The sequence below is a fragment of the Xenopus tropicalis genome, chromosome 6 (genome assembly GCF_000004195.4).
Source record: "Xenopus tropicalis strain Nigerian chromosome 6, UCB_Xtro_10.0, whole genome shotgun sequence".
NCBI classification, from domain to species: domain Eukaryota; kingdom Metazoa; phylum Chordata; class Amphibia; order Anura; family Pipidae; genus Xenopus; species Xenopus tropicalis.
The window spans coordinates 37,127,323-37,146,531 of record NC_030682.2 but is presented as its reverse complement, the minus strand read 5'-3'; the positions used below and the strand labels follow the sequence as shown (position 1 = coordinate 37,146,531).

Genomic DNA, 19,209 nt, shown 5'->3' with positions numbered 1-19,209 from the left:
ACAGCAACAACAGATGAAAAATCTGTGTTTGTATATTCGAGCATTTGCCCAACACTTAGGGGCAGGTTTATGGTAAGTTCTAACTTTCATTCATTGATAAATGCACTTCTAAAAACCCCATAGGACTGAAAAGAATGTGGGTGAGTTTATATGTATTATGATGTAAACTCACATTTTGATAAATCTGCCCCTTAAAGGACAAGGAAAGGCAAAGTCACTTGGGGGTGCCAAAATGTTAGGCACCCCCAAGTGACTTAAATCGCCTACCTTTTCCCCCTGAGAGAACATCACCAGCCCGGGGTAGCTGCGAGCGCTTCCTCCTTCCTGTATCGCCACACGTGCATGCGCAGTAGAGTGAAAAGCTGAACTTAAACAGAGAAGTCGACTTTTCACTCTACTGCGCATGCGCCAGTCCCGGGGTCCCGGCAAAATGAAGGAGGAAGCGCTGCAGGTACCCCGGGCTGGTGCTGTTTTCTCCTAACAGGGGCACCAGCCCGGGGTACAATAAGCGATTAAAGTCACTTGGGGGTGCCTAACATTTTGGCACCCCCAAGTGACTTAGCCTTTCCTTGTTCTTTAATACTATATTTTGACTCTAATCCACAGTTTCCTAAGCTGTGAGGCTTCACACACCAAATGAAGTGTTTGTGTGGGCTCAGCCTGAGGGATAGTTAGAGTGAGGAATAGTTGTTGTGCCTGTACCCAGAGCCATTGCTTTGGCTGGGGCTCAAGTAAGGAGTTACGGGCTAAGATTCAATTTGTGTGCCTGCAACTGGGCTGACGCAATGGCTTCGGGTGCAGGCACATCAATAAGATTTTTTGGTGCATAGGTGTGTATCCTCGCCCAGCATTTATCCTCAGGCTGAGAATCCACCCCATGTGGCAGGGGTCTTAGGTATTTCTTGCCCAGACTGAAGACTAGGAAGTCATCCAATTTAGAAGTTATCTGGGGTGAACAAATATTTGCTGTCATAAATATTCTTTGAACTATAGCAGAATGAATGATATAAAAATGGATATATATCTGTAACCCTGCTGAAAGCAGATTCATTCTCCTCTCTGTATATACCTTTTGCTGTTAAGGTGGCCATACATGTTGCAATCTGCTCATTTGGCAACCTCACCAAACGAGTGGATCTGCTCCTGATATGCCCACCTAAGGTATTTATAAATAAAGGTATACATATATACACAAAGTGGCATTAGGTCATTAATGCTACAGAGAGATGGAATTCCTAAAGCTTCCAATAACAAGTGTTTAATTTGTGCGTTTTGGTAAAGTTACTACTGTCAACATAAGGGAGTTGAAACATACTAGACTTTAGGTCTGAAAGGGCGTGCTTTTTGCAAAGAAGGCCAAGTTTGTGAGGGATTGGAACTGCAACTTGGGCAGATCAGTCGGATCCAAATGGAAAAATGTAATAAAAGTTGCAAGTACAGGTATAGGACCCATTATCCAGAATGCTCGGGACCAAGGGTATTCCGGATAAGGGGTCTTTCCGTAATTTGGATCTCAATACCTTAAGTCTACGAAGAAATCAATAAAACATTAATTAAACCCAATAGGATTGTTTTGCATCCAATAAGGATTAATTATATCTTAGTTGGAATCAATTACAAGGTTCTGTTTTATTTCTACATAGAAAAAGGAAATTAGTTTTAAAATTCTGAATTATTTGATTAAAATGGAGTCTATGGGAGACGGGCTTTCCGTAATTCGGAGCTTTCTGGATAACGGGTTTCCGGATAAGGGGTCCGATACCTGTATAAAAAAAAAATTGCACACATAGAAAAAATCACATTTTTCACAATGTAATATTATTTGCTAGACTGTTACTGCACTGAGAATTTTAATTGAGCAGTGTACTTTTCAGACATGTTTGAAGGTGGCATATTCTTTTGGAGCAAACATAACTCTTTCTGTAAGAAGTTTTTTTACATACACGCACATAGTGCAAACTATAAAATGTGCAGTGTTTCTTCCACTCAGAAGCGGTCGCTACACAGTTTCTGGCAATATTAAATTGGCACAATGAAACATTTGTTTGTGCAAAGGCATATATTTTCACAGTGCAAATATTTTTCTCGTTACCAACTTTCATTACATTCCTCCATTATTATTACAATATTTTTATTTTTGGTATGAGCTCTCATGGCCTCATAAATGGGCTCATGCAAATAATGTTGATTGTTGCCAAAAACAAGCAATATTTCTTTGATCCCAGGAATATAAACTTAGAGTGGGCCCTTTATTTGCACCCAGGGTAAGCATTTGGCTGTATTTCTTTTGCCAGGGGAGTGTACATGAATGAAGGAATAATTGCAGCACATCAGTTCTTTGCAGTTCATTACTGAAACAGATCAGTGGCACTCTGATAAACATAACCAATGACAACCTCTTTTTGATTATATAAAATCCCAATTAACACATTAACTACCACTTGTTTCATCAATCATTCTATCATTTGTCGGAAATCATAGAAGAGGGGGAAGAATTGTGTGGTAAGCTTCCTTTATTGCAACAGAACCTAGCACTGCTGACCTAATAGCCACAAGCTAAAAAAACACAGAAGTTGAAACATTTTGCCCTCTACTAAAATTCTAGTTGTTTAGCTTCAAATACATGATTTTTGCCTGTGTATAAATAATTGTTTTAGATAGAGCTGGAAGTTTTTAAAAAGTTGGCCCAGATGTCTGTCACTTTCTGTTCAACAGATGTGAGGTTGATGTATGAGGCCCTTTAATCCCCATCCCTGATGTTTTCATCTAAATGATTTCCTTTTCTTTAGAGAGGAAGGGAATGCTAACAAGATCAGATAAGCATTATGTGGTTCCACTGTGTCCCTCTTCAAGATAACATCTTGATAAATAGTTGCAATTATGAATGGGAAGTGAAAAAAATTACAAGAGTGTATATAACATCATGTAGGACCAGGAGATTCAGTCAAGTGAAGGGAGATGCTGGTGCTGTTTTGCCCATTATTTCCACGTTGGTGGTTAATAGCAAATAAAACATGTTCACAGTAGGATTATATTTTAAGGCACTGTTAGGATACTGGCTCCCTTTCCTTAACCATTGACCTAGGGAGGCAATTGAGTGGTTTCCAGTAACCTTAGGCTTGCCACCTGTTTTCTTTTTCTTGTGTAACAAATCCCAGCAGCCATTTTGGCTAATTATCGTGGTTTGGTGACACTTGGGCCCTCTTTTTGGGGCTTGGATATTTTAATAAGACCCTGGCTTGCCCTAACCTGAGAATCCTGGCCTGAGTTTCCAGTGACCAGACCTGATCTGTATGTTTAGTGGCACTGCATGGTTCCCATGTCTAGACCACTGGACTTAATGCAAACCTGGTGTTCATTTTGGAGAATTTACCAACAGATTGTTGGTCATCAGTACACATATAATAATATGATGATGTTATAAATACAAAACAGCCCTTTTGTTATCACTATGTTATCAGAAGGTAGTTAGAAACAGTGCTGATTTAGCTCCTGTCTAGGGCCACATCACTAATAGGATCCCCATCAGTGCTAGGAGAGCAAGTCATACAATCATTAATAGAAGTGTGGAGCATAATGTTTTGTCTTGCTTGCATTAGTTATGGGAGTGCAACAGGCAGGCAAATATAAAAAGGATGGGGACCCAAATCACTAATTTACCAAGGGAAAATTTGGTAAGCATGAATTTTTGTGATATATTGTTACTGTAATGAATGGCATCCACTAAATTGTAAGGTGTTAAGGTGGAATGTGTAAACCTGCAACCCCCTTGAATTTCTGTAGTAAAGGTCCCAAATGGGATTCTGAAACTTGGGGTGGAGATTGAGAACTGCAGTGAATGTCCACGATATAAGAAATTAGTAAAATGTTTTGGGGGCCCTCTATCTCATTGCCTCTAGGGATTGGCTCTACCTCTTCTGTATAACCTATTTTAGAGGCATTTTGTGTTACTCAACAGTCAAGTTATCAATTTTGTCAGTGCTTTATGTATTTCTTTTTATAGTTAGAGCTCTTAATGCACATGAGTACATGTAATCTTCTAGTTTTAAATGTAATCATATTTAATAATGTGTGAATTTTCCCCCTGTCTAACCACCAAAGTTTGCCTCAGTTTTTTTATATCTCATATTTACTAAAATTGGAAGTTAGCTTTTGGAAGAGAAATGCTCTGAATTTTATTCAGGCGTTAATTCTCTGAATTTTTTCCTTAAAGAAATGACATATGTGGCTAATTAGCCTAGAGAAGGTAATATTGATAATGAGATGCAAAAGTGGCTGCTTTATGTTTATAATATTTGCCAGCCTGAACCTGGAGAAATATCTCTTGGGGAAAATCCATTCTTGTTCTTTTAGTCAACTGGCAAATATTCACTGGAGAGAGACTTTTTACCAATTTAAATATAATTTGGCAAAATTCAACATTAGTCCATTAGTAAATATGCCCCTTAGTGTGTATTCTTGCTCCTTTATGTTGTCATAGACTCTTTATGTGACATAACTGTAGCTGAAATATATTTTGACAAATAGAAGGTCAGAGATCAAGCTGTTTTCACATTAATAGGTAATTGAAGAGGACACTTTAAAGTCAATCAAAATAATGACTTTCGTTCTGTGCAAAGTGAATGAAATATGCATTATTTGGCATCAATTTCTATATTTGTATTATTAAAACTTAACTAGACCTCACAGAGCTTTCAATGTTCTCTGTTCTGGCAAGTATGTGACATTTGGAATATTTAGTTTAATCAGGCTGATATTCTCTAATTAGTATTCCCCATAATTATTTTCTTTCCTTGCATTCCTCTGCTTTTAAGCTTACTGTTTGTTTGTGAAGTTAAAAAGACTAAAAAAATGTACGTGATGAATTAAGTTATTATCAGATTCATAGTTCAAATGCTTGGGTTGCCACTAACTGTAAAATCAATTTAAAAAGAAATTGTTTGATGCAATACATTTAGTTCATCGTGTGTGGTACTGGCATAGGGTAGAATGTTTTTGTAATAGATTTTTGGCTGTGTTTCAGTTTTCAAGGATTAAGTTTCTTCCTTTTTTTTTTAACTGATTTCTTGGACAACACAAGGTATCATGTTTAAATGAGAACTGCAATAAACTTTTTCTGAGGCACTGATCTGTACAGATGGATATGAACCTTCTTAATGTCATAAGCCTGAAGTGATGTAGCACTTTTAGTCTTACAAAAAAGCTGACCTGCCATCGAAATTACCATTTTGGAAACAGAGCAGTTTTAATGAACTCTACTGTATTGGTAAACCAGTGAAATTTCCAGCTGTTCCTTAGGTCTTGTAAGTGTAAGGCTAAAAACGATTGCCAAAACTACCCCCATACGCCTCCTACCTGTGCCTGCACCTGATTGAATGGAATACGCTCGGGTGCAGGCACATGTAGCCGAAATCCGCATAAAAACGTGAGACTTTGCATTCACGGTTTTATGCAGATATCGGCTACATGTTCCTGCACCCGATCGTATTCCATTCATTCGGGTGCAGGCACAGGTAGGAGGCGTAGGGCAGTAGTTTCGGCAAACGCTTTTCAGCTTTCCGAAAATATACGCCATACGCCTGGTCTGACATTAGCCTTAAGTGAAACCAGTTTTCACTCAGCGTCTAAAATATTATTCCAAACTGAAAACGGACAAATTCTTTCACTTGCTGAATTAATTATTTTATAATTATTGCTATGTCTAATACTAAAGATATAGATTTATAAAATATTTTAGACATTTTCCAGAAATGATCTGCTTTAGTGAAAGGTAACTGTGTATGGACAAAATAATGAATTGTCTGAAGTATGCAATATGTAAGTTTGCCAATAAATACTTCTGTTTAGGTTTCTGTCTTTATCTAGTAGAATTAAGTCTAAAACAACTGGACTTTTCTGAGTTTTTCTTGAAAACGTTTCACCACTCATCCGAGTGGCTTCTTCAGTTCAAATGACTGGTAGGGAATTCCCCGGTATTTAAACTCTTGATGGTAGTAGAGTCACAGACATCCAATCACAATGGTTCCATTGAACTTGTTCAGTTAGGTGTTAGCTGAAACTGACAGGTGTAAGAAGGTATGATCCAATCACAATGGTACCAAGATTCTCATTGATGAAGGTGTTAATCCTTCAAAGTACATGACTGGAAGTGTGAACTGTTGTGAAACTGCCGGGGTAAGGATGTCAACGCGCCATTGTATGTTGGTGACAAGCGGTGTCTCAGGCCCCCTCCTCTGTTCAGGGATGGTTTTTCCAGGTTGGCATAAATGGCCTCTTTCACACCTCTTTCAAACCATCTGTCCTCTCGGTCCAAAATATGCACGTTACTGTCCTCAAAAGAGTGACCTTTTTCTTTGAGGTGTAGATAGACCGCTGAGTCTTGTCCTGAGGAGTTTGCCCGCCTATGTTGGGCCATTCTCTTACAGAGAGGTTGTTTTGTCTCCCCAATGTATAAGTCTGAGCACTCTTCACTACACTGGACAGCATAGACCACATTACTTTTCATGTGCTTGGGTGTTGGGTCTTTCGGGTGCACCAGCTTCTGTCTCAGGGTGTTGCTGGGTTTGAAAAACATCCAATGCAGAGGTCAAGGAGAAAGAATATAAACATCTAAAAGGAGCTCTGAAAACTTGTGGGTACCCAGACTGGGCCTTCATCAAAACCAAATCAAAGACCAACGGAAAGACCAGACCAACAAACAGAAGGGAGGAACACAGCAGGCGAAACAACATAGTCATTCCATATGTTGCTGGAACATCAGAAAAACTTAGGAGAATTTTCAACAAACATCGCATTCCTGTGTTTTTCAAACCCAGCAACACCCTGAGACAGAAGCTGGTGCACCCGAAAGACCCAACACCCAAGCACATGAAAAGTAATGTGGTCTATGCTGTCCAGTGTAGTGAAGAGTGCTCAGACTTATACATTGGGGAGACAAACTTATACTTATACATTGGGTCCCTCAAACTTCTATAGCATCACTGTCATATATTTTAAAAGCAATACAGTAAATATTTACAGAATGTGATTTATATTTCTAAGGAATTAAAGAGGATGCCATCTTTTTAAACCACTGACGCATCTAGTGTAAATATTACGTACATACTTATTGTAAATTGAGTACAACAGTCATTTAGACACTGACGTTTTCAAACATATGGCTTGCAATGTAATGGGATGGATTAATTAGTTTAGGATTCGGTATTAGGAATGCTGTTTGTATGATGACGTGGAGCTGGCCTTGAGATGGAAAATCTGAGGGTGGGTACAAAAGTGCAAGAAAGTAACATGTTTCCAAGTGCCAAAACAGCTGATGATTGATTGGAGGCACATGGGATGGAGTTGTTTAACGTAAGGGTAGTATGGGACACATGGTTCATAACATCATTAAGGGTTGTTGTAAGTGTTGTTGAAAGATGAAATCCATATAACAAGGTAAACCTAATTCCAGCTTTATTTTAGTTACATTAACCTAAGTTCAAGTGCAAAGTGCAGCTAAACTTATTGCTCAGCTTCTTTGTAGCCCTGCATTGCTAAGTGTCCTGCTTGATGTACTGATCTGGCCAAACTCCACATTCATTTCAGTGCTCAAAACCACACGGGTACAGTAAGCAGGACACTAGTCTCCAAACCGCTCCCTGCTTAGCAAAAAAAAAAAAAAAGGTCTTACATGGGTAAGGATAAGCGAGCAGCACTCATGCTGCTTAGAGCACACACACATGTTGTTCATTGTCAGCTTAATGTATCTCCCAATGCTTAGCCTTTATGGGAAGTTGCTATTTAGGCACTGGTCTGATTCTGCAGGAGTTTAAAGGACATGTAAACCCAACAGACAAAAATTTGAACATTGAACAATACCTGCCACTCTGGCTGTCCAGAGGTTAATAGTAAGGCTGCAGTATCCCCATAATCACTTAAATTTCCTTCTCCTTCTGTAATCCACATGTTACTCACCACCCCGTTTGATGTTGCTTCCAGTGGCCTCAAATTAGGTGGCCCTTTTTAAATTTCTGCCTTGAAGCCAAGATTTGAAAGCAGAACCTCCTGCAGGCCACATGGGGCTACGCAATAACCAATCACCACCAATAATAACTGCAGCTAGCTTGTATCTGTGGTCATGGCAATTTTTTTATATTTTACACAGATGTTAGTCGCTGCGACTGGGGTTTTCTTAAAAGTTGCAGTGACTAATAGCCCCACCTGTCTTTGCCCTACAGCTTCTACCTGCTAGTGTCTTTGTTACCTACATTGTAAAGAGTCGGCTGTAGTACTGGTACAGATCTCCAGTCGCAGATCAGTGTTGATACTTCATTTTCATCAAGTATGGGGTGTATTTATTAACATTGCAGACAAATATCACTGGTAATAAATCTGTGAATACCCTTCTGACACCAAGCATATTTCTGACTTCTAGGGGCAGATTTACTAAAATAATAATAATTTCTCACTGAGTTTTTCAGACAAAACCCAGCAAAAGTTTCAAAACTAAATAAAGAACTTTAAGGAAAGAGAAGAGATCTGCCATTGACTTCTACATGAACTCTGCAAATTTAATCTGGCAAATTGTTGAATTTGGATTTAAGACATTTTATCACACAGTAAATCTCTGAAATGTTGCAACCTTTTTTTCAAGATTCATAATTGTCTTTTAGAACAATAGGGAGTCAGATAAAAATTCCATACTTAATCTATATGCATTATAATGTTGATTACACTAGTTAGAATTAGTATATAATGAAAGCACTGGTCCTTTTACATATGCTAAATGGAAAATAGAAATGTTCCTCTTTATAGCCTGACATAAGAATATAAAGCAATGGTATTAATTGGAATAAATAAGCTACCCTATGCCCAATTAGTAGAGTATTTTCCCTGTACTTTGTCAAATTAAACAAGAAATAAGGCATATGTTTTGAAAAAACAGACGATTATGTATTGTCAACACACTCAAATATTTTCCTACAAGGCGCGTGAGAGGCATGTGGCAGTGACGGGATGCTCATTGTAAGGTTAATTTGCGCTGAAAAACATTCTGTAGCTGTTATTATTGAGTGGTTTACAGTGCAGTTGGTGATAATGAAAAGTACATTGTTTGCACATAACTTGTAAAAACACATTTGAGGTTTACATAATGAAGACCAAAACCCACATGCATTTTTTTTTATTGAAAATAGAAAGCTTATCAAGAATAAAATTATTATTTAGCATAATTATAAACTGATTTCCCTGATCATAATATGAGCTAGAACATAGTTCTCTCTGCATTTTTTTTCCCCAGTTTTAAGGATAAACACACACACACATATTTTTTTGTATTATCACTTGAAAGGTTTTTGTATAAGCTTATGCCTATTTTCTTCTCCCACATACAGAGTGACTATTGCAAATCTTGGTTTTGCCCCCACTGTCAACATTGTGGCAATAAGAGTCACCTACACATGCAATTTGTAGGTGACTGATTGTTAACTAGACCTGTATGTCCCAGCCTTGGCATATTGAACTTCAACAGGAGCTGCGTACCTAACCTGATGATGGTTATGGGTGTATTACCTGGTGCTGCAATTCAGAAAATATATACTGTATGTGTTAGTGTTGCAATGTTTGGTGATACTGCTGCTCATAGAAGAAATGTATAACTCCAATCTATCATAATACTAATGGTACTCATGTAAACAGCAATGTGCAGTGGTTTTGATGCTTTTTATTCAGATCTCAACAGACATTTTTCCTGGTCTTTGTGTTAAAGTGTTCAGCAGCACGTCCTTCTGGCTCAAGAAACACTTCCTTTCAGCCCATTCATTGTCCTCTATCTCGTGGTCATATTTCCATGGATTTCATTGTTAACTTGCCAGCAGACAAGTATTGTTTAAGAATGCTGTTCAGGTGTGTTCATGAGACATGATATTACAATGCAATGCAGAATTAAGTTACAGACAACAACATACAGTAATTAAACTGATCCTATATTTTCAAAACAAATGCATTGTGTGGAAAAATGGTTAATCGTGGTAATATTTTTCTATTTTGTGCTCATTAGTAATTGAGGTTGTTTAACTTCAGCACTTATTAGATTTTATCCAGAAACTGTTCTCTGCTTTCATAAGGAAGATAATAACAGACGCCTTTAACAGAAGAACCTTTAATCACATACTGCTATTTGGCAGCTAGTCTCCTTGGGGCAGCTATACCACCAGACTTTTTTTCCCTTTGCATATGTCATGCAAAATACCAGGTGCTATTTGTGCCACAGAAAAGTGTAATCCTATAGAATTCATTAACCACACAAACACTCAGGATATATCCGTTTTTTGGTGACTACAGTGAAAACACATCTTTAGTTAATATGAATAGCAAAGAAGTGCTTTTTGTCCAAATTAGCAGCAGCATTTTCCATCTCAATACAGAAAAATAAGCCTATGGAATTTGCTTAAAGAGCAAGAATTAAGCACATTCATTAAAATGCAGTGAAATATGTTCCTCTGAAAAAGGCATGCATGTCTGCGGAACTTTTGTATATATATCTAAAGGTTATCATAAGAATTTCTGTCAATAAACACATTGATTTCTCTTTATATCTGACATGATAATTGGTATAGCAAACCCAACGCCTACTGATATTTCATGTTATGCATTAAGGATCATATTTTTGTGCATTCCTTAACTCTGGTGGTCTTTATTTTCACAAATCTAATTAACACAACTAATGTTATTGCATATGTGGCCGGAATCTGAGATTCAGGGAGAATAGCTGGCAGATGATCTAGTGACTGGTAATTTGGCTATGTCTAAAATTCTAATGGAAATGTCTACTCCCAGGCAAGCTGTTCTATATCCTGCATCACGCATACAAATAAATCCACAAGCTTTTCAAGTGAAGTGAAAAAATATAGGCCCGGCTATTCCCAGTATTGTAAAGTTCCGTGACAATATAATGCAGGCAGTAGCACAATTAATAATTAATTACAGATCATGCAGTATCTTTATATTTTATCATTGAGCACCATCGTTGCAGGACTGCCAAGCAAAGACTTGCAGGCTTATTATTTAAGTGAGACATCTTTTTTAGTACAATTTTTGTCTCTGAATCTTAAAAGATATATGAATAATGGATTTCTTATTTGCAGCATGCTTCAAAATAACATGTGATTCCAGTTTGGGTCTATATCTATAAAGTTGAAAGTAAAAGAACACATAGTTAACTTATTCAGAAACAAAAAATAAACCTTGAACGCTTGGGTGAGTGAAAAAATATTCACAGTCTTGATTGAGAAACAAGATGGGTAACATCTGAACTTGAACATTCAGTGCAAGCGCCAAGACAGCAAATTAGTCATGTAAACCATAACCTGAGATGCAGGTGCTAGGATAGTCAACTATATAAGGACTTTCCTATACTTGTTGACCTAAAACTGGCAAACTCCTCTCCACTGATATCCATGAAAATAGAGCTGTTCTGTTAAATACCGACACCTTCACATTGCACTGGAATTATCTACTCTCTTATTCCTCACAAGTTTCATTACTTGCTTTGCTACCCACATCAAATGTGCTACCAGCCCCAATTTTGCAGCATCATCAATGTGATGTGCTCCTTGTACCTTTACTGTCACAAATCCCAGTGTTTTCCATTTTATTCTATTTACTTCAACGTGGACATTTGACCAGAATTCCCTCCAGGTTCTTTCATGCACAACTTTGAGCATCTTTAATCTTATGTTTAATTCCCTGGACCACTCCTCCGCTGCTTCCCCAAAAGTTTCCATGTCCATGGTGCCCCTGGACATTCCACAGACTTTTGATATCAAAACCTGTCGGTGTTTTCGTAACTTCTAGTAACTTTACCGTCATGCACAACTACCATCACCTGCATTCCATTCCTAAAAAATTCACTGTCAGACAGCCTCCTCCATCCCAGATATCAGATCGGCTGTCTTCCTCAGCTCTTTGACTATGATAGATTATTCTAAGAACCTCTCAGGCTCAACCTCTAGCACCAGGCTTTTTCCCTCCTGCATACTAATACATTGCCTACCATCCTTACTACCTTCACACCATACCAGCGCCACTTTCTCTTTAAATTTAATTCTGTAGAGACCACAACACTGTCTTTTTGGTGCTGCTTTGACAATGCAGTCATAGTAATTGCTGGGAGAACTGCTATGGGCAACAATATGGAGCAGCAGTCCTTCAGGCTGGATGTGGACCTCCATGTAATTCATTAATGCAATAAATTAGTACTATGCACAGTGTATATATTTTTTCATTTGTATTGTGCAGTTAGACACAATTTGCATAGCCCCCAGGCTATGTATATATCAGGTACCGCTCACACAGGACTTTATTTTTTTAAATTTTTATATCAATTTATTTAAAGTGAACAGATAACTGATGTTTCGGCTGTCACACCAGCCTTTGTCGAAGTTGGCTGGTGTGACAGCCGAAATGTCAGTTGTCTGTTCACTTTAACTAAATTGATGTAAAAATATCCTTAGTCCTGTGTGAGTGGTACCTGAACACCAGTTATTATTCATTTTGAATTCCTTTGGTGACTGCACCCAGGCGAAGTATCCCATGTTAAACGTGAGTGCTGGCTTCCTATTATCGATATATATAGTAAGCACAAACAAACTGCACTCACAGGACTTGTATGAAGCAAAAAAATTGTTTAATGGTGTTTTTTTGCTTCATACAAGTCCTGTGAGTGCAGTTTGTTTGTGCTTACTAATTATGTTATCCATGCAGCCAGGCAGTACCTGGAGTTTTATGTGTGCACCATTCCTGGTATATATAAAAACAGAGAGAAGCAGGCACTTACGTGATGAATGTAACACAGGATGCCTGGTGCAGTATAAAAATTGGTATAGTACAGAACTGAACATATGCCGCACTCACTGGTCTTAGCAGAAAATACAGAAACTTTTATTGTGAGAAAGGCTGTGGACACAGCCGAAACGTTAGCTTGTCACAATAAAAGTTTCTTTATTTTCTGCTAAGACCTGTGAGTGCAGCATATGTTCAATTCTATATATATATATTATATGGTAGTTACCAGCACTGCACTCATCAGGTCAAGTTCAAAAATTGTGCAAAAATCAATGGTCCACTTGACCTGTTGATTGTAGTTATGGTTATTATTATTTTGAGCTTTATTCAAATGTCCCCAGGCATTTGATTTGTGAATTACAAGTGCAGCTCTGTGCTTGTATGTGTATATAATATATACCTACAATCTTTCTTTAGTTACAGAGCATGCTTTCAGAACTCTTGGAACTCCTAGACAGTGGCAGCATTTGGGCATCATGGGATTTGGTGATTTGCCAAGTACTGTCCACAACGAACTACTGTTTTTGGCAGGTCTACCTGCATTTAATTTTTTTAGTGACATTTCAAAGACCTTTTTAATTTTAAACAAAAGATTATTAATTGAAATCTGCCAGAGGCACTTCATTGCTTCAGATGCTTGTATCATTAAAATAGGACAATAGTTTTCTGTGCATCCAGCAACATAGGGGGTCCATTCTAAGCAAACACACAGATGAAGCCAACTGCTATAATATTTCTAAAGATCCTTTGTAAGCTAAGTCCTACCACTGGGCATGCCTGCTTACATGCGTGCTGGGTTAATATATCATACAATCAAAAAAGTGTTATATGGCTATTGAACTCGGTTTAGATGTTATGTTATTTGTAATTAGCAAATGCATAATTAATTTGAAATTATTATTTTAAATTAGCAATAAAACGTCATTAATATGCATGAATTCAAACAGTAGAGGATTCTTAGTAATTCTTTTTTTTTTTTTAAGCTTCATTGTTACATTAGTGTGCTTCCTCAACCTAACATTTTTTTCCCTGCTGCAAACAACTCAACATGTTGTTTGTCTGATGTCTGATTCATACTGGGATCAACCTGTTAAACAAAGAGCATGAATGTGTTGTTTGCAATTGGAAAAAATGCTAAATTGAGGAACTTTGCAGATAAATTGTTAAATGTATAAGCATGGGTTAAAACAAAATAATAATGCATTTTTACACCCATCCCTCAGGGGTAAATCCTTGGACCTTTTGGGTAGTATTTGCACCCAGAGATATCTACAAGCATTCCTCTTCCTTGTGCATCATTCTCTTACGCTGTTGAGCAATGCACTCTGATTTGTGCTGAATGTGCAAACTGCACAGATCACAAGGGCACAGCAGGTACAGGCTGCAGAGTACCCCTTGCACTAGTTGGTACAATTGTTTACTATTCAGTGCTCTTCTACACCTAAACTAAAGTGCACTCCATGGAACTGCCAAGCATTTTCTTAACAGATCCTGATATATTGACATGAACAGCCCTGTCTCTGGTTTTTATCTCTGGCTTTGCCTCAGGTTGAAGAAGACCAGCTTCTTTACTCTGCAGATTGACTGTATTCCATGGTTAACACTGTGCATGGAATCCGTGTTACATGGATAGATCCATTCATATGACTGGGTTACAAAACAATGCAGTGGCCATAATCTGGCTAAGTATTTGCAGGCATTTAAGGCAACCCCAAGGCTTTCCATAAAATATACACAAATAGAAAAATGCACTTTTCTTTTAGATTATCCTTATACAGATATATTTCTATACACAAAATAGGAAAGATATCCTCATTATAAGTAGAGTTTTTTTTTTTTTTCAGAAATTGAATTCAATATCTGCATGTATACCTTAGAGTGGGGTTTGCCATACTCATATTTCTATATACAGCCTGTTAACGAGTTCCCTTGAAAGTAAGCAACAGAAGGCCAGACATTTCTTCTGTAACTTACATCATCTTTCAAAGTTAAGTATAGAACAAAAAGTAGTTTCTTCTTATATCTTGTGAGAATAGCAATTATTCATATATATATCTGCTTCACAATCAGCCCTGTGTCTCCTTTTCTGAACAAGTACCCACAAGCAGTTATATAGCACAGTTCTCTGACAGCAGGTGTTGTAGTTAACAAGCGGCAGCCCAGCAGGTATTAGCCATTTTAGTGAGGTGCTAAATATGCAGCTTTACATAAGAGGAAGTCTTGAAAATTCTCCATTACCAAAGAAGCCACCTACAGTATAACGGCATCATAACTGCATTCATGGATAGAAGATACTGTAACATGCAGTTTCTTTATGGAGAATTAAACTTTGCTTGATTTGTTGATCTGCTGAAGCAAGTTCTATCACGTCTCCTTTTTAAACAGTAAAAATGTAAATATGGACACAAAAATATCTTATGCATAAATTAATCAATCAAATCTTGCATCATTCAAATCAAATCTTATTTTAGCAGGCTGTGTTGACATCCAGTATATACTCGAGTATAAGCCGATCCAAATATAAGCTGAGGTACCTAATTTTACCTAAGAAAACTAGAAAAACTTACTGACTCCAGTAAAAGCATACGGGGGAAAAGCAGCAGCTACTTCTAAGTTTCAATAATCAAAATAAATACCAATAAAATTACATTAATTGAGGCATCAGTGGGGTATGTGTTTTATAGCACTGTAAGTGGGGAAGGGGGTCAACAAAAACAATATGGTATCGACAATGATACCTTAAGAGTACTAGCCCCTTAGCTCAATCAGCAACCAAGCTAAAACACAAACAGTTAAAATCCTTCAAAACTATATATAGTTTATATAGAATATAAAGAAGCAACTGGAGGTGAACAAGTTGCAGCCAGAGTCTATAGAAGGATGCCTGTGGGTAGAGCATAGAGAGAAGGGGACAATTCAGGCATGAAGATTAAAAAAAAATGTGGGACAGCAAACTAAAGGGGCAAACAGACTTTTGGGGTTTAAGAAGCTGTCTAGTAAAGAATGTGGCCATGGGCCAAGGGCATTATGGAATACTGAACTCCCACCCCCAAAGTTTGCTGCAAAACATTAGGTTAGCTCGCCAAAGCAGCAGCAAGAAGATCCACTTCTTCGGACTGGTCTAGAAGACCAGCAGACTTCAGGTCAGAAGGCCCTGCCCTGCCTGCAGCAAGCAATGATGTAGAAGGGAGTACTAGAAGGAAGGCAGGCAGCCACTCCCTCCCTCCCTTACGTGCCAACACCTCTGTGTCCAGCACGAAGGACGCCAGCGCCACGTGAGTGACGTTATCATGTTCATTGTGCATTGGCAAACTGCCAGCAGATCCGGTCCCGGAGGACACGTAAGGGGAAATAAGTATTGTGACTGGGAGCGGGCCAGGGCACTGGAGTATTTGGTTGCGGGTGGCCGAATTTGCACACAAAGGACAGAGGGTGCTAGTCTGGAGGGACCCATGGCACCTGTCTTGAGTATAAGCCGAGGGTGACTGTTTCAGCACATTTTGGGTGCTGAAAAACTAGGCTTATACTTGAGTATATACAGTACTTCAGCGAGCAGAGGGGGATGTAAGAAAGGGTGAAATGCATCAGGACTACCATTCCTTATGAGTTGTGGACCTATTTCTAACTTTACACTTTAAAATAATATATTTTGTGATAGCGAGAATGCTGCTTGCTTGAATGCTTGCTGTGTATTGTGTTGTGTTGATTGCGTAGCTCTGGTACTAGTCCTGGGTCTCTTGGGGACGTAACAACACCCCTGCCCATAATTCATTTTACATTTCTCTAAAAACCCATAGAGGCAATGAGGAATAAACACTGCACAGAAAACAGAGAACAGTGTTTTGCTTTCAGATATCCCCTGAAACACTGCAGAAATCTTTTTACGTCATTCTATAACATGTACTGTTATAGGTTCCTAAATTAGAACCACACAAAGCATTTGGAGAGGTTTATCATGAGAGGACTAGTGTTCTATACAGGTGGTAGTTTGTAGTAATTAAATTGAGCATTTTTTGGCAAGGGAACAGATTGGAGAAAGTTCAGCATATGAACAACAATATGACTTTGGTGGCGCACTTGTCTGGCGGATCAAACATTCTGTTCAGATATAGAATCAGAAATGATTTTAATAATATACTCCAATCTGGTTATGGAAAATGCTTTCCAGACTCATATGAGGGGAAACAAGTAGATGCATGTATGAAGGATTGCTTTGCTGCAATAAACACTTCATAAAATATTTCTGTTACTTAAAAAAAAGAAAAATACACAAATGGTGTGCATATACATGATATGTCACCTGGGAAATCAGTTGTTTCATGAGGTAATGGTTAAGGGCTTGTGTAGTGTGAGCATGCCCAGTACTCAGTGAAAAGAAATGCAGATTTCTGTCTGTAAGCACACCATATGTAATGCACTTGTTGCCTCTCACTATACTAGTAATATACACAGGGACACCTTAAGTGCTTCTCCTTACCCTTCTGCCCCTCACTGTAGCACACAGGGGCCTATTTATTAAAAATTGTTATTGCCTTTTATATCCCAGTGCAATTATTTTATTTTCAATTCATCTTTTGAGGCCACATCTAATGTAGTTGCTAAAAAGACTCCCAAACAAAATAGGCTGAAGGATCCAGTGCTTAAACTAAAACTTAACTTTAAATGTTTCAAATTAAAAATAATAATTACCATCCAAATAATTAAACATAGGGTAGGTAAAGAGTATTGCTCTATCTCAGAAACTAATAGGAGCAGGGAAGTGATGAAATTGTTTTGTCCCTGCCTATCAACAAGAGATGCTCTGTGCCTCCCTTTTCATTATGTTAAAAATAATTTAGATAGAAAAATTGGAAAAGTTTATTCTGTTCCAGGCTACCAGGTATATAGAGGATGTTCAGTGCTGTAACAGTTTAGAAAATTAAAAAGAAACCTTATTCCACATCTATAACCGATGAAATATCACAATGCGTTCATGTAACAATTATAGAGTACAATGTAGCCATGTAGGAAAATATCCTGGTCTGACCTCTTGTCAGATAATTGCAGGGATGCTGCAACAAAGGTCTCTGAGGGCTTGCCTTTCACATTCGCCTAATGCAGTGATCCCCAACCAGTGGCTCAGGGGCAACATGTTGCTCCCCAACCCCTTGGATGTTGCTCTCAGTGCCCCCAAACCAGGTGCTTATTTTTGAATTCCTGACTTGGGGGCAAGTTTTGGTTGCGTAAAAACCAAGTATAATGCCAAACAGAGCCTCCTGTAGCCTGCCAGCCCACATAGGGGCTATTAAATATTCAATTACAGCTCTTATTGGCACCCCCAGGAAACTTTTTCATGCTTGTGTTGCTCCCCAATACTTTTCCCATTTGAATGTGGCTCACAGGTATAAAAGGGTGGGGATCCCTGGCCTAATGCATGAGTCTCTCCCCACTGGAAGATTTAATAAAGGCTACCACATGTCACGAAAAGGGGGCATATTATATAAAACTTTAAATAAGGGGATAAAGGGAAGCCAGTACTTCCCAAACTCTCATGAAGAACCAACGTTTGAATTGGACAATATTCGGTATTGCAATTGGACTTTTTACTGTAATCCAATAAATTCTGGATTTTTTTGTGCCAAAAACCACAAATTCAAATGTGACTTGAATTTTCAAGATTATTAAAGGAGAATGCAAGTCCTACTATTGTTTAGTAAAAACGCCACACTTTTGGCTCACCTAATCAAATATTTACTCAGTCACACTTACTTCACATTTTCTAGAACAGGCAGCCATCTTTAAAAAGGTATTTTCCTTTCCCTCCTTGCTTCATACTGCACATGTGTTTCATTCCCTCCCCCTCCCCTCTGCCAGATCCGCTTCTGATTGGCTGGTGGGCATGTGTAGCTCAGAACAGGAGACAGGATCAAGTTACACACATGCTCAGAGAATAGGAAGGCTGCCGCTGGCACCTACAGGAAGGGGAGAGAGATTTCAGTGATGTCACTGTAGGCTTCACACTGCTGTAGGCTGCCAGCACCATATCTCAGAGAAGCAAGCAGGGATCTGGGGATTTAGATATGCAGTAAGTACTTAAAAAGAATGCCTTTAGACTTACTTTTAATTTATATTAACCTTTCATTGTCATTTAAGTGCAAAAAACTCAGTCAACTATAAAAAATTGCCATCTAAAAGCTGACGAGTTCATGTAGAAGTCAATGGGAAGCTGTTTTTCAATCCAATTTTAAATTAGGCAGATTTATTGAACTTGACGAGTAAATGTGATTTCACTGCGTTCAAGTTGCTTTTTCACATCTTTATGCTATCAAGTTTTTTTTTAATAAAGAAGCACACATTTCAGATTCTGATTTTTCAAATTAGAAAAAAAACTCCCACAAATAAATTTTG

At 38.2% G+C, this 19,209-nt stretch overlaps 1 protein-coding gene across 6 annotated transcripts in view; it reads left to right on the top strand.

Moving 5' to 3' along the window:
- crppa (CDP-L-ribitol pyrophosphorylase A) overlaps positions 1-19,209 on the top strand; it is a 110,376-nt gene that overhangs the window by 76,200 nt on the left and 14,967 nt on the right. The gene's annotated exons all lie outside the window — the stretch shown is intronic.